The 14,063-nt window shown below is 47.0% G+C and overlaps 1 protein-coding gene across 1 annotated transcript in view; it reads right to left on the bottom strand.

Moving 5' to 3' along the window:
• DAG1 (dystroglycan 1) overlaps positions 1 to 14,063 on the bottom strand; it is a 61,193-nt gene that overhangs the window by 5,301 nt on the left and 41,829 nt on the right. The window lies entirely within an intron of this gene.

Here is a 14,063-nt window from a genome sequence, read left to right as displayed (position 1 = left end):
AGGTCTCTTGCCTGCAGGGTGCCAGCCCTCTAACACTTGTTGCACAACTACTAAGCACAAGCGATTCATTTTCTCTGAGGGCAGAAGGGCAATTTAAGACCCAGGGACAGCTATGAAGCTGAGGGTGAAGTTACATGATACGGTCAAGCTGATCTAACAGCTCAGCACTGTTGAAAAGGGCTGCACTCCTCTTTCTTCTCTCTCCCACCCCTGCCATCCCACCTCCTTCCTCACCTTGCTACACTGTGCAAATCAATTCACCCTAACAGCTTGTCAAAATGTATGCTTTCTGCTAATTTTCTGCTGGCTAATGGACTGAATTAGCTCAGGAAAGGTCAAGGCCAGGCCAGGGCTGGTGCTCAGAAGAGGGCCAGAGGGGACAGCTGGGGGCAGCAGTTAGCAAAGTCCTTCAAGCAGCACCATGCAACTTTGATTCTTCTTTCCAGGCACCATGCATCTCTCAAGTCTCCTCCTTTCTGGGATCCCCTACAGACTAGCAAGGATTGCTTACAGAAAACGGTTTATTGAAGATTTCCTTGAAGGAGGCTACAGCTCCCTCCTCTTAGGGCAACCTCCACACTTGAGCTGCCAAGGCTGCAATTCCACAATGCCAAAGCTGCTCTGAGCTGGCACAGCTGCCGTTGTACTTCATCTCTCGCATCTGGGCTGGGGCCCGTCCACCTTCCCCAGGAGCCAGGCCAGGGTGCCAGCCCTGCCAAGCCGGAGGGGACAGCTCCCACAGGGTCCAGACAAGCCTCAGTGAGGTGGCAGGAGGTGGTGACGGTGGGGGCACCACTGTAGCTGCCCACATCTGGACCATCTGAAGCTGGTACAAAACTATAGCTCACTGTCCCTCGCCTCTTCGTAGCTTATGAGCTCTCAATAAGAAACAAATTTCTAAGAGCTGCTCAGCTCTTTGAGAAATAGCAAACCAAGGGTCTAAGGCAGGCAGCAAACGTCTCTCAAACACAGGGCACGTGGCACCCCGCACCCCAGCAGCAGTGCTACGACAGCCAGCACAGACAGGCAGGGACACGGGAGCACGGACTGGTGCTGAGGGATCACCTGGCTGCTGCAGCCAGCCCTGGCTCATGCCAACACTGCAAGCATCAGCCAGGACAGTGCGCAAGTCAGTATTTATACTGAGAGCTAACAAATTTTAAAGGATTTGACTTTCACATAATTACTTGATCTTGCAGACTAGAAACAACAGGCTGCTTTGGCCTGGACTGCAGGTACCTCAGGTCTTAAACATACTATTTAACTACATGCTTAAGGTCAACAGCAAGATTTTTTTTTTAATGTGACTTGTGGCACGGATGATTGGAACCTTATTCAAGAACACGAGCTTTTGCTTGGGACTGTGCAGTCTAACTGAAGGAGAAATGTAAGCAAAGCTGGGATTTCCATATGCTGAAGAGGAGGAGCGAGTCAGAGATAACCTCACCAGCTGCCTCCCCTTCTCAATTTATTCATTCGTTTTCCACTGGGTTTTCACCATCGCCTTTCTGAGCCCTCCTGCTTTGACCACATGTCACCTTCTCAGCAAGCACCGGTCCAGCCACTCTCTGAAAGGTCTCATGGCCCTTTTGCTCAGCTAGAGAAGGCCCAGCTTTACTCTGAAATGTCAGCCAGCAAGTCAGCATGTCTTGTTCTGCTGGCCACCGCATGTTACAGGACCTCTGCTTTCCCCAAAGCCATTTGTCACTTGCACAGCTGACAGCCTGAAAACCCGCCAAGGCGCTCGCCTCCCCGCCATGCAAGGGAGAGCCACACATCTATTCCTGGGGCGTTCCTGCTTGCTGCTGTAGGGCCGAAGCAAGCAGTGGCACTTGCCTGCCCTTGGCTACAGCCCAGGGCAGATACATGCATCCCAAGCCTCCCCAGGTCCCAGCAGCTGACGTCTGTTTCTGCTACAGTCACTCATGCTGCAAGGTGGAAGCGGGCAATGCTGCCAATGCAGCAGGATCTGATGCTTCCCTGAGATGGCCCCTCCTGTACATGCCCCAAAGCAAGTAACCTGAGCTTCACTGCCAAATGAGCTCAGAGGCATTTCTAAAGCTCTTCCCAGTTAATTCACTGCTGCTTCTCCCAACTAATCCTGCAGGGCAGGAGCTGGAGGCAGGAGGGAAGCAAGTTTGCAGGGTCTTGTGCACCGCCTGTTGCAGACATGCTTTCCAGAGTTCACCAGGAGGCACTTCCCCACACCCAGAAGAAACAGTTTTTGGGTACCGTGGAGCCACATTTAGCAGCCAGTATTGATAAACCCTGAGGACTTGCTACAACTTACAGCAAACCCCCTACCCATGCAGCACATACAGCACCTTAACACCCCCATCCATCTAGAAAGGTCCATCCTAGAGTTCAGTGAGAAAAGCTGACCAGCGATGCAAAGTTTTAGTTGCTCCTGTTTTGCTTTTAAATAGCCACGTGAGAGAGCAAGGTCTGCCTGCTTTCTGCAGTGCAAGAGGCTCCCACAGCCTGACGTGTTTGGATCTCCCAGCCTGGAGGTGGCTTGCTGCAGTCCAATGCAGAGCTGTGATTATGTTCTGCTCATGAAAGGATGTTTTAGTTACTCTGCAATTCCATAAAGCTCATACATATTTCATAATTTATCTGAAAGCAAAGCTGGACAAGGAGCTTCATAACATAACTTGACTCATACGAGTGCCCTTGTGATCTGACAGTGGGTAAAGAGACAGGGCCAGACTTACTGGAGCTGTCTAATTGCAGGTCCCTGCTCTGAAAAGCCCCTAGGATATACAGAATAAGAGCAGTGCCTGTTACTACAGGGCTTGGTAGACTGCGAGTTGGAAGGTGGACTTCTCAGTATCTTTCCCCATCCCTCCGAATGCAGGCAAGATTTAGGCAGCGTAACAGCTACATTAAAGGCACTCCACAAGGACTCACAGAGCTGCACCACGTCCAAGTGACTCAGGTCACTTCTCATCTGCAAAGAAAAGAGCCTCTACTTCAAAAGGGTGGGGAGAAAAAACAAAGAGCAGGATTGTTCGCTGTCAGTATACTAAACACCAAGGAGAGAGAGACAGCAAGATGGAAATCTGAGACAGATCTTAGGTTTTAGTATGACTCTGGAACATCTTTCTGCAGAGATCAGCAGGAGAAAGTCTTCCAGGCTGCCTGGATGCACGAAACACGTTCCAGGAAGCAGTGGGCATAAGGCAAGGGACATCTCCTGGATCCGAGAGGTCCCTTCCAGGGCTGCGGTCTCCCTCACAATACTGCCCTGTGTGCATGTAGCTGCAGGGAAAACTGCCAGGCAGGCCTCGCACTCGCTCATCTGCGCTCTTCCATGTCAGTGGTGCCCCCATTCCCCAGCTGCAGGCTCCAGCATGCTGACAGTAGTTACTGAAGGGTCAAACACACAGCTCTGTCAGGATGCATCGGCAAGGACAACATGGGACCCGGAAGTCTTTTGGTGAGAGCAGCACTAGAAGGCTTTTGTGTAAGAGCAGCAGAGAGTTTCAGTCACCACTGCACAGACTTCCCCCTCCACTCTCCAGGCAACACGCTTATTCTTCTCGTCTGCAAAGAATCAGCCCCATTTTCTGCCAGCCTGGACAAGCTGGAGACCACACCATGAGACACATGTTTGGTATCAGTTTATAGAGCAGAGTTTAAAGCTGTTAGGACATCTCTAGTCTGCACCTCCTAAGAAGTAATGTCAGAGAGCAGATTTCTGGTTACAACAGATGGAGAAAGCTGTGCCACGGGGGTCTATGCACTGAAGTATCCCACCCAAGCCAAGGGCCTGAGGTGAACATCCTTTAACTCAGCTTTGCTGCTTGCCCATTTGTCTGGCAGAAAACGGTGTTTTTGGCAATGTTACTTGCTGCTTCTGCCCCTCCCCGCAGCAAGAACAGAAGCTGCTTTTGCCTCAGACAGCCCAAAGGAGAAGGGAGGCCTTTACCCAAGATCGGCACACTGAATCAAGCCTGCTTACTGCAGGAACAAAGGACCAAACTGCCCTTTCTTGGGCATTTCTCCCCAAAAGAGAACAAACACAGAGTGTCCTCCTGCCCTGCCAGAATCTGACTTGCATTTGTGCCCCTTCTCAAAAAAAAAAACAAAAAACCACACCCTAAAAATTGAGGTGTCAGGACAGTGTCTATTACATTTTAGAATTTAAGAGGAGCTGGACTGTGTCACTCTGGATGCCTCATGCCAAAATTAGCCACTAACCTGCCCACAGGAGAAGAGGAAGGACAGGGCTGCACAGGGCTCAGCACAAGTCAGGAGCACAGTCATAAGCAGTCAGGACAAAGCCACCGCGTTACTGAGGCTTACACAACCAAGAAGGATAAAACCCTTAGTAGTGGTTAAATGCAAGCTAAAAAGTGTAATTAAAGGCTATGCTTGAAATAACTTCTTCCCCTTCTGTGCCCTCTGCAAGAGCCTTTAATTACAGGATCACATACTCAATACAGAGTTTTCCTGTGATCCAGTGTTTGCTGCTGCTGTCTTCCTCCCCAAGTATTGTACATGAGTCAAGCAGGAGACGAAACAAATCCTACCTTTCTAAACATATATTGCAAGATGATTCTTTCTGCAATCAGGTGTGCTCCTAACATGTACGCTTGATAACCAGCAAATGGTAACTTAGGAACTGTGGCCATCCTTATGTGCAAAACAAACAGAGGCAGCGGCACAGGCCAGTCTGAATATATCTGCTTTGAAAAACCTTTTAACCTAGAGCTTCTTCCAGTGCATGCGCATCAGTCTGGGATTTAGCCATACACAGGTTTTGAGCAGAAACCAGAATGCAGGGCCATACCTCGCACAGCCCAGAACAACATTGAAAGGGCAGGAAAAGGTCTGGCTTTTTGGTTTGTAGATCATAACAGCCATCCACTTCAAGGAAGACTAGCTCAGTGAACGAGTGCCTCCTTGTAGCTACAGGGATCTTGAAGGTGAAGGCCAAAGGCAAGGAGAGACTTGCCTCCCACTTTTCTTGAAGCATATTTAATGAAAAGCACCCCTAGGCATCTTCCAACGGTCATTCTTGAAGACAGGACACCAGGCCAGAATCTGATCTGACTCAGGATGGTTCTTCTCCTGTTCTTAAGAACCAGTGCTAGATGACGAACTTTAGGTAGACAGATTCAGATGAAAAATAAGGCTCTTTTGAAAAACAAAACTAGGGCAGGCAATCACCTATTGGGACAACTTATTCTAGCAGGGATGCGATAGCTCCAAAACATTTAGAAAACCACTTAAACTTGTTTCAAGAAGAGCTGAACTAGTTCAGCTGTCTTCAGCCTATGAAGATACATGGACTATTTGCAAGGGTTCTGCAAAAGGCGATTAATATAATCAAATTTACATGTATTACACATGAAACCCGTGAAGGTGTCTGTGCCTTCCCTGGGAAATTTTGGGGAGTCAACAAGTCAAAAATATTCAAAGCCACTGCTCTGCTTTAAACACAGCTATTGCACTGCCAGCAAAAATTCATCCAAGTAAGCGTTACAAAGGAAGAGCCCCACAAGATTAGACTAGATAATCAAAGCAGTTATTCTGGCCTTACAGCCTCTCAGGCTGAATAAAAATACTTGTTCACAAATGAACACTAACCATCAGAGACCTTTGCTTGGGTTTGTCCTGGTTGCAGTTGTTCCTGTTAAGATATTTTGATGTTAAGCCTGGCCCACTCTGCTTTCTCTGGGGTGCTTGTGGCAGTATGAAACACAGAGCAAAGAGCCCTGGACTCTCTTCTAGCAACACTTCTTTCAAATATTGCTTCAAACAGTATTTGTTAAGGCTATGCATAGTCAATGATTTGAGATCTCTAGTTTTTATGTAAAAGCTTTCCAGTTTTCTATGTACACAATAAATATCAGCCTTAAGTCTAAAGCCCTGCCATCTTCCTCAAGGGGTCTGGTTTCAAAATACCTCCTCTGTTACTCAAGAAAAAAGGCTGTCTTTGTGTTCCTATTATTTGACATAATTGTAAATGAATGCTTATCAGCTAAAGATTACACAAGCCTGGCAGTGTATTGAAGACCATTAAGAAATTAGCCGTGTTTGCAATTTTAAATCCATACGGTGATCTGGCTGGTTTTGAAGACCCTGTTCACAAAGTCCTTTTAGATATATGTGGCCTGTTATTTCAGGCCAGCCAACTGCAGACAGCCAGCTCATAAAAGAAGATAGCTCAATTTGATTTGTTTTCTAAACTTAGATCTTACAGCCCTGTAGGTCAACAGAACAAAGATAAGCAAACAAGAAGTGAGCAAAACTGCTGCCTCCAAGGGAATCCAAGCAAAAAAACCACATTCTTGCCTATAATCCTCTGAGTATTTAGTCCTCCTCCTCCTCCTCCCAATGAATCCTGCAAAAAGGAAGCAACAGGTCCCTTGCCAGGAGACATGCACCTTAGGATCTGCCACTGGTCTCACTTTGGTACTGCATGGTAAAATCCTCCTGGCCCTGGAGGTGAGCACTTGGGAAGCATCGAGTGGGATCTTCACAGACTATATTGCAAGACCCTTCACAACCAGCAGCAGCCAGGGACTCAATCATTCCTCAGAGCAGCTTCCTACACCCTTTCAAAGTCATTCCTAAAAGAAATTCCCAACTGCTTTTCAGCAGGAGGCGAGTGTGGATACTCCTGCAGCTCTGCCAGACCTTCCACTGCCCCAGTCATCCCCCTTTGTCCATCTGTTGCTGAGAGACAGACCAGCATGCCAGTAATTTCATTCAGAGTACACTTACTGATGATAATTTACTGTACAATAGGCTCCTATTCTTGGTTGCTCCTTCAGTATTATCCTAATACACATGGCCAATAATGAAAAATACCATTATTGGGGCCCTCTCTAAGTCTGAATAGAGGGCAAGCTGAACTCCGTTCAAGACGACTGATCTGCAGCAGCACAGCGTAGTGCTGTCAGCAGGAAGAACAGGCAGTCCTAGCCTCAAACCAGATATGCAGGCAGCCAGGTTTCCTTGCCTTGTCCCATGTAGACTGGACAGAATGGTGGTAAAGACACCAATTTCACATCCGCACCACCACAAACTTTGCTGGAAGCCCTAGCACTACTAATGATTTTTGGTCCTAGCACAGCCAAACTGGAGCATAAGGAAATGACCAGAACTTGCAGCCAAGTTCTGCCCGTGGGTCTGAGCTGGTGTGTTCCTCTTCTCAGTGCCAACACGAAGATGGAGACAGTGATGCCAGGTGTGTGATGTGCTTGGAGGACAAGCTGTCCAGGTACCTCTGCCCTGGGCAGGTCCTGCAGCAGCAGAGGCTGTGCAGAGCTTTGCACCAGGTCAGAGAACACAACAGGCTCAAGTGGGCAACGGTCGGCCCTCAGACCAGAACGACAGTTAGTCTTTGGCCTTGAGCTAAGTCCTGACAAGGAGGTTAGCCTGTCTGCAGCCACAAGATCATGCAAAAAGGTGCCCCCAATCTCATATTCCCCTTCCTTTCCTCGAATACAGCAAAACTGCAAACTAGGACATCATATAGGTCTCGCCTAGAAACACAAGGCCCAGAAAACTGTGGCGAAAGGAGGACAGACCCCTCTCAAAACCTTCTGTTACCTGGGTCAAGTTAGTGTCACAAGCAGGCACAGGCACAGTGCTGTACTAAAGAAATCTCAGCATGAAGATAGGAAAATTGCATTTACTTGGCACAGCGACCAAGCAGGAATCATAGCACATACACTTCCCTGCAGAGGGGCCTGCAATACCTGCCAATGGGTATCATCGGCAGACAGTGCTCTTCTGAGCATTGCTGCAGCTGAACACCAATGGCTGCTGCACACCTCAGATGAAACGCACGGGAACCCATGGACATGAATCAGCTGCTCCAGGACATCTCATGCAGAAATATCTGCCCTGAAAGCCTAAAAACCGCCAACAGACTTCACCGGTTCTCAGAAGTACATCAGCCTCAGCGACCCAAGCCTTCATTACCAGCAGGACCTCACAACCTCTGTTCAGAGCTACGACTGAAAGCTATTTGGGAACAGCCGGCAATTGTTGCTTCCTTTGTCCACAGCATAGGCTGACTGTCAAACTAACCCCACAATTCTTTTCATCACAGCAGAAACCCTGCACAGCTCTTCCTGGGTATCTCTGTACATTGAAGCTATTGCCTTAGAAAAATTAAACCTTTCAGCTTAGAAAGCTGAGCTAAGGGACAGCAAGGTTGCAGAGGCTGTATCAGAGGTCCTGGCATTTGGACTTGAAGTTCAAATTTCAGTTCCTCAAGGACCCGAAAAAGCTGCTCTACTTTTATGTTTACAAAAACCCGAGCGAGGAGTTACACGTCTGCTGCTAATCTGCATTTTCCAGGCATCAAACAGGCAAACAAAACCTCACGTGCACAAAGTGGCTCCTTCCTTTTGCAGATGCAAGAGTGTGACTGCACTGTGTTGACACAGCCTGACTGCCTGAAGAACATCGCTTTGTTTAACCAACTTCTTTGTGCTCGGTAAAATGGCTCCGCCACCAAAAAGGCCGAGCGCTGGAACAGCTATGCCCAGCGAATGCCGTTCTTGCATACTCCCACCATGACCGCTCCTTTTCCAGATGCGTTTGTTATAAGGGCACTATTCAGAGCCCCGCTCTGCCTGGGCAAGAGAACACAACAGCTGTTTCACTGGGAGGTCACCACAAAACATTGAGTGTCCCAAGAAACCCTCCTTTTCATCCGTTCCTGCTGCCAGCTTGGAAGGATTTGTTTAGCCGTATTGTTGGAGGGGGAACGCGCCGCCCGCCCGCGCGAGGGGCTCAGGTTGGCGCCGGCTGCCCACACCCTGCTTTCTCTCTTGTTAGCGGAGCGAGAGCGGGACGGGAAAAGCCTCAAACAGCTTCAAAAAAAAAAAAAAGTTCAGTTGGTCTCCTCTTTCAGTGCGACTTTTTATAAGCTAAAGGCCAAAGGGAAGCAAAAAATACCACACAAGAGGGATGCCAAGTGCTGGGGGTTTAGTACTGCTGCCTCACAGCTAACCAGCCCTGGCAATTTATTCCTGCAATCAGCAGATTACTGGAAATCCAGCATTCAAGAGAGCAGCAAGGAAAGGCAAAAAGCCTAATCCAGCAGTCTCAGGGCAGCCTGTTCACAGGACGCTCCTATGCGCCATTTACCGATCCGTTCTCCAGTCTCCCCGTATGCTCAGGGCAATGGCCCATAGGAGCAGGACAAAACAAGGAACTTCCCAGCCTCTGTGAAAAGCTCATTTATAATTAGATTGAGTCACATTTTCCACTCCTTCAAATTCAGAGCTTGTTACTAAGCGCACACTGAAAATGCCAGTTCCCTGACTCTGCCTTGCTGCAGGAAAAAGATAAGCAGCCCCCCCGGCCCCCCAACAGAAGTTTTATCAGCTCATCTTATCTCCTAAGATTGCAACATTGCAGTTAAGCAAAGCCCTGCCCAAGAAATCCTTTGCCTAGACCTGTTCCAGACATTGCCATTTAGCCCTACACACACAACTGTAAATAGTTGCTACATTTACCTTAAACTTTCAGGGACTAAAAGATGGGCACCCCAGGAAAGAGATGAAGCTCAAATGCTTTGTCACAGAGAGCCTTTCAATACATCCAACTTGACCACCCAGCCCTTCAAGCAGTCCTCTTTGCTCATCCTCATCCTTTGAGAAATGCCACTTTATTGAAGTTCACATTAAGTTAAAAATTTCTAGAATAAGGACATTAACAAAAGAAAAATCAGCATTTTGCACTTTTCTTCCATAAAAGTCAGTGTGTCCCTGTACTCCAGGCTGGTTTCTGAAGTCCGTCCCTTTCCCCAGATTGCTGCTTTGGAGTCAGAGCAGGAACTGACACATGCAGCACGGCACTGACAGCAGAGACTGAATGTCAAGACTTCCGCAATTCGATCTCTGCAGACTCTACAGATCCCGTTTATGAAACAAGGTCCCTGAAATCTGATGAGAGTAAACCTGGTAAATAAAAGCCACTTCACCAGATGGCAAATAGAACAACCATTGGAAGTGTCAAGATCAGGCTCCTACTCAGAAAGCGCAACTCTTTTTGGCACAGACTAATATCCAATGCTCCAATAACCCCAGCAACCCACTGAATAGATGCACCACGTAAATCAACTAGGTGAGTTAATTCAGTCGTTCTAATCACCTTGCCACCAGCTATGTCTGCACACAGTGACAGTTTCTTGGGGCTACGTGTTTTATCTGCCTTCCCGACAAAGCTTTGGCGAGACTGCGCACTTCAAAACCTAATAATAATAATAATAATAATGATGATGATGATGATCGGGAGCCAAGACAACCAAGAGCAGGAAGATATAGCCATGCTCACCCGAAAATTTCTTCTTGGCTAGAGAACCTGAACAGCAGATCTACTTGGGAACTGTCCCAGGCCTGAATCATTCGCCTTTCCTAAAGATCTAGTCAGCAGGGACAACTTTCTCAGGAGTGTTTAGATGAGCATGTCCTAACGGTATGTGATAGCCCATTGCCAGCAGAAAGCTGGAATATGTTACCTCGCCCTGGAGAACAGATCATTACTTCTTTCTACTGACCGTGAGTTGGGCTTCATATCCAAACAGGACTGCCCCGCTCAGGCTGGATCTGCAGACCATCCTTCTACTCCGTTTCTGACCCAGGCAGCTTTTCTTTTCTTCTGCCTAGGGGAGGCTACAGTGTGTGTCATGGCAATAGAGCAAGCATGAATCCGAGGAGGAAGGCATTGCAAGGAGGTGAGACTTGGCACCCAGGGTGCCCTTCTGATGTGACATGTCTAAGCGGTGGCCCTAACTGTGCTCCCCAGAGGAAAGCGGGTATGCATCTTTACCAGTCTTCAAGAAAGACACAGCAAATAACCAGCTCACACAGTGAATGTGCCTTTGGAGGCAGTGCAAACTGGAAATTTCTTTCCTTCCAACATACTTTATACACCCATCTTTAAGCAAAAGCCATTAAATGCAATGCCTTTATGTACTGTGGACATATGCAGCTAGGCTACCAGACTGTTTGAGGACTCAAATACCTTGTGGGTATACTCATATTGGAGGGAATTGAAGGTTTTATCCCTGAAGTCCAAAGGAAATGGCATTCTGACAGTGCTGGCATTGCTGTGGTGATACCTGCCTCTTCTCCTCTGTGAAATACATTGCAACACTAGGATGCAAGAGACAGAGCTCCCCAACTCCACTGGCTTTTGCTGACCACTCTTAAAAATGCTAAAGGTTAGAAAATGTACTGCTACTGTTCTTTAGGTGCCTGCTTTGTGCCTGTATTTAATATTTAGATCCAAGTGCCACTGCTTAGCATTTCTGGGGAGCCACTTGATGCCCAGAGGTCTCCTACCTTCTGCAACCAGGCTGCCAGAGAGAACGCTGCCACTGCCTCTCATTTATAGCTCAGAGTCAAAAAGCCTTTCTCACAGACTTGGAGACAGCAGATACCAGCTAGCCATGGCTTTCTACAACAGCTTCCACACCAGGTCAGATCATTGCAAGTTCCTGAATCCAGGATGCAGGTACATCACCCTGTAAATGTCCACCTTTGTACGATTCTTCTTTCATGGCCAAACACTGTGTCAGCTTTCCTGATTTGTGACAGGTTATCATCTCCTGGGCAATAAAAGTGGAGAGTCAGGCATACTGCAATATCTGCTGTCCTAAATCCTGACAAAAGTGCTATTGGTATTAGTGCTCTGTCCTCACTTTGATTGTCTGTGTCGTCACTCAGATGACGATGGGAGGCTTAGATTTTCATGCAAGAAGAACAGGACAACATTAAAGACTGGACTAAGAGTTAAAATAGAGACCAAGTTTAGTAACACAAAAATTGTGCACTTCAGCTAATGTTCTCATTTGGAATCTCATCACTTGGAAACAAGAAAAAAAACACCACCCTACAGACCTGGTTACCTCAGCTGATCGCAAGACGTCTGAGCCAAAGTAAGGCAGAAATGGAAAAGCAAACAATTGTAGGATATATCAGACAAGGTTATTTATAGCAGAGAAAAGGAAGTTTTAATGCCTTTATGCAAGGCTCTGGTAAAATCTCATCCAGAATATTTTGTAAAGCTGTGGCCATGCAAACTCAAGAAAAATGAACTCACACTGGAAGAGGTGCAGAAAGCTGCAAAGCTGAGGAAAGGAAAAGAAAGCTTATTTTATGAGAGAAGACTAAAGAGATTGGCTTGTTTAACTAAATAAAATCAAGACAGGGGAATATGCCTGTCACTTATAAAACATACAAGGAAGTAAATATTATGATGGTAGAAGAGATATTTAAGCTAAAGGGCAGCACATATAAATATTTCTAGCTATCTCTAAATTTGGGCTAGAAGCAGCGTTTTTAATCGGAATGGACTGATTCTGGAGCAGCCTTCAAATAGAAGTAGCAGGGACAGGAAACCCAACCAGTTTTAGGCCTGAATGTGGTAAATTCATGAACAACAGGACCTAGCTGACTGAGTCTGTCCTGACTGCTGTGAGATTTCACAGGTCAGGTTCTGCAATGTCTTCGGCAGAAACAGGATAAGGAGACAGAGCAAAGACGACAACAAATCAGGGTAAGGGTACTGGCCTTCAAAACGCATCACCTCAAGCTCATCCTGCTCCAAGTCATCTAGCTTTTATCAAGAACCAACATGAGCCTCAACACTCTGTCTGCACAAGTGTACATACTGCAGCCACCATTCAGAGGATATATCCAGGAAGACAACATGTGGAGGAAAGGGGTTTCTAATCACCAGGCCTGACTTACAACAGCCACAAAGCTATGCTGTCAGTTAGCTTCAAGTAAAACAGAAGAGATCCTGAAGCTAAGCTATGTGGTAGTTACTATTTTACTTCTTTTCTGTGTGTCTATCTTTGCATTTTGACTAGCTTCCTGAGTGCTTTAGAATAAACTTGTTTTTATGCTTAACCATACAATCTCACCTGTTCTTAAACTGATTCGGAGGGTCAGGGAAACACTCGCAGCTCTGTTCCCAGGAGCATGTACGTGATTACGCACGGAGCCCACATCCTCCAGGCAGGAGCGCGCGCCTGCGAGGGCACTCCTCCGCAAAGCTGCAAATGCCTGGCGTTGCTACCATCCCACAACCGAGTTTGCACAGAAAAATATTTTGTCTACAGTCAGCTGGAATCTGCTAACAAGCAGGGAGAGGACCTGAGAGTCAGGTTCAAGGCAAGCCCCACCACAATACCACTGATTATTTTTAGGCTTGGTTGGGAGTTATCTAGAAATGAAGCAATCACTTTCTTCAGGCTCCAGATGGAGAGCTCCTGTGAGTTTGGTAGCTGGAGACAATCTTTTTTTTTTTTTTTTTTTTTTAAATGAGATCATACCCAATTTCTTAGCTATCTAAGATGACTGAATATAGGCAACCACATCTCATTCTAAGCTCTGACCTACTGCTTCATCTCAAAGGGGACAGCCCTTATTCTTTAATTATTAACAGCAGTTAGCAATATCCAAAAGTATATGTTTTTATACCGCTGAGTAGCTCACTTTGGCTGAGATATAGAAGGCAGCCAAAGAAAGAAACGAGAGCGACTTGCCCTAAAACTTTCTGGTAAAGCAAAAACCCATCCCAGCCCTCCCAAACTGCCTACACAGTTCTCATTAGCCAGGAACCAAATCCCCGCAGAAAGGATTGGCTACGCTCAGTGGCCAACGCCGCATTCTCTGCGAGGGAGAGACCTTCTAGATACACCGGTTCAGCGAGGCTGATAAAAGTGCCCAAGAGCCTGCGTCACTTTTTAAAATCAATTTCAAGGTGAACAGATGCAACTCCCATTTGGGCAAGCCCACAGACGAGCATGAAAATCGCTCCCAGCCTTTGCTGAACTACATACAGCCAACAATTGTTCTTCCAGTCTTTCTCCAGAACAGCCCATTTGCAGCTCTTCAAGCATCTGTTGATATTAGCAAACGTGCCTCAACGCCAAGGCTGCAGAAGTTTTGTTGCAAGGTATCAGACGGGGCTGAAATAATATGTCATAGTTTTCCTTTAGCTACTGTAGCTATCAAGGATGACTGTTTTGCCAGGAAAAGGATACAGAGGAAGCTGTGGTATTACAGTAACACTAAAAA

The sequence above is a fragment of the Apteryx mantelli genome, chromosome 12 (genome assembly GCF_036417845.1).
Source record: "Apteryx mantelli isolate bAptMan1 chromosome 12, bAptMan1.hap1, whole genome shotgun sequence".
In the NCBI taxonomy this organism is placed as follows: Eukaryota; Metazoa; Chordata; class Aves; order Apterygiformes; family Apterygidae; genus Apteryx; species Apteryx mantelli.
This window is presented reverse-complemented; position numbering and strand designations above follow the sequence as displayed.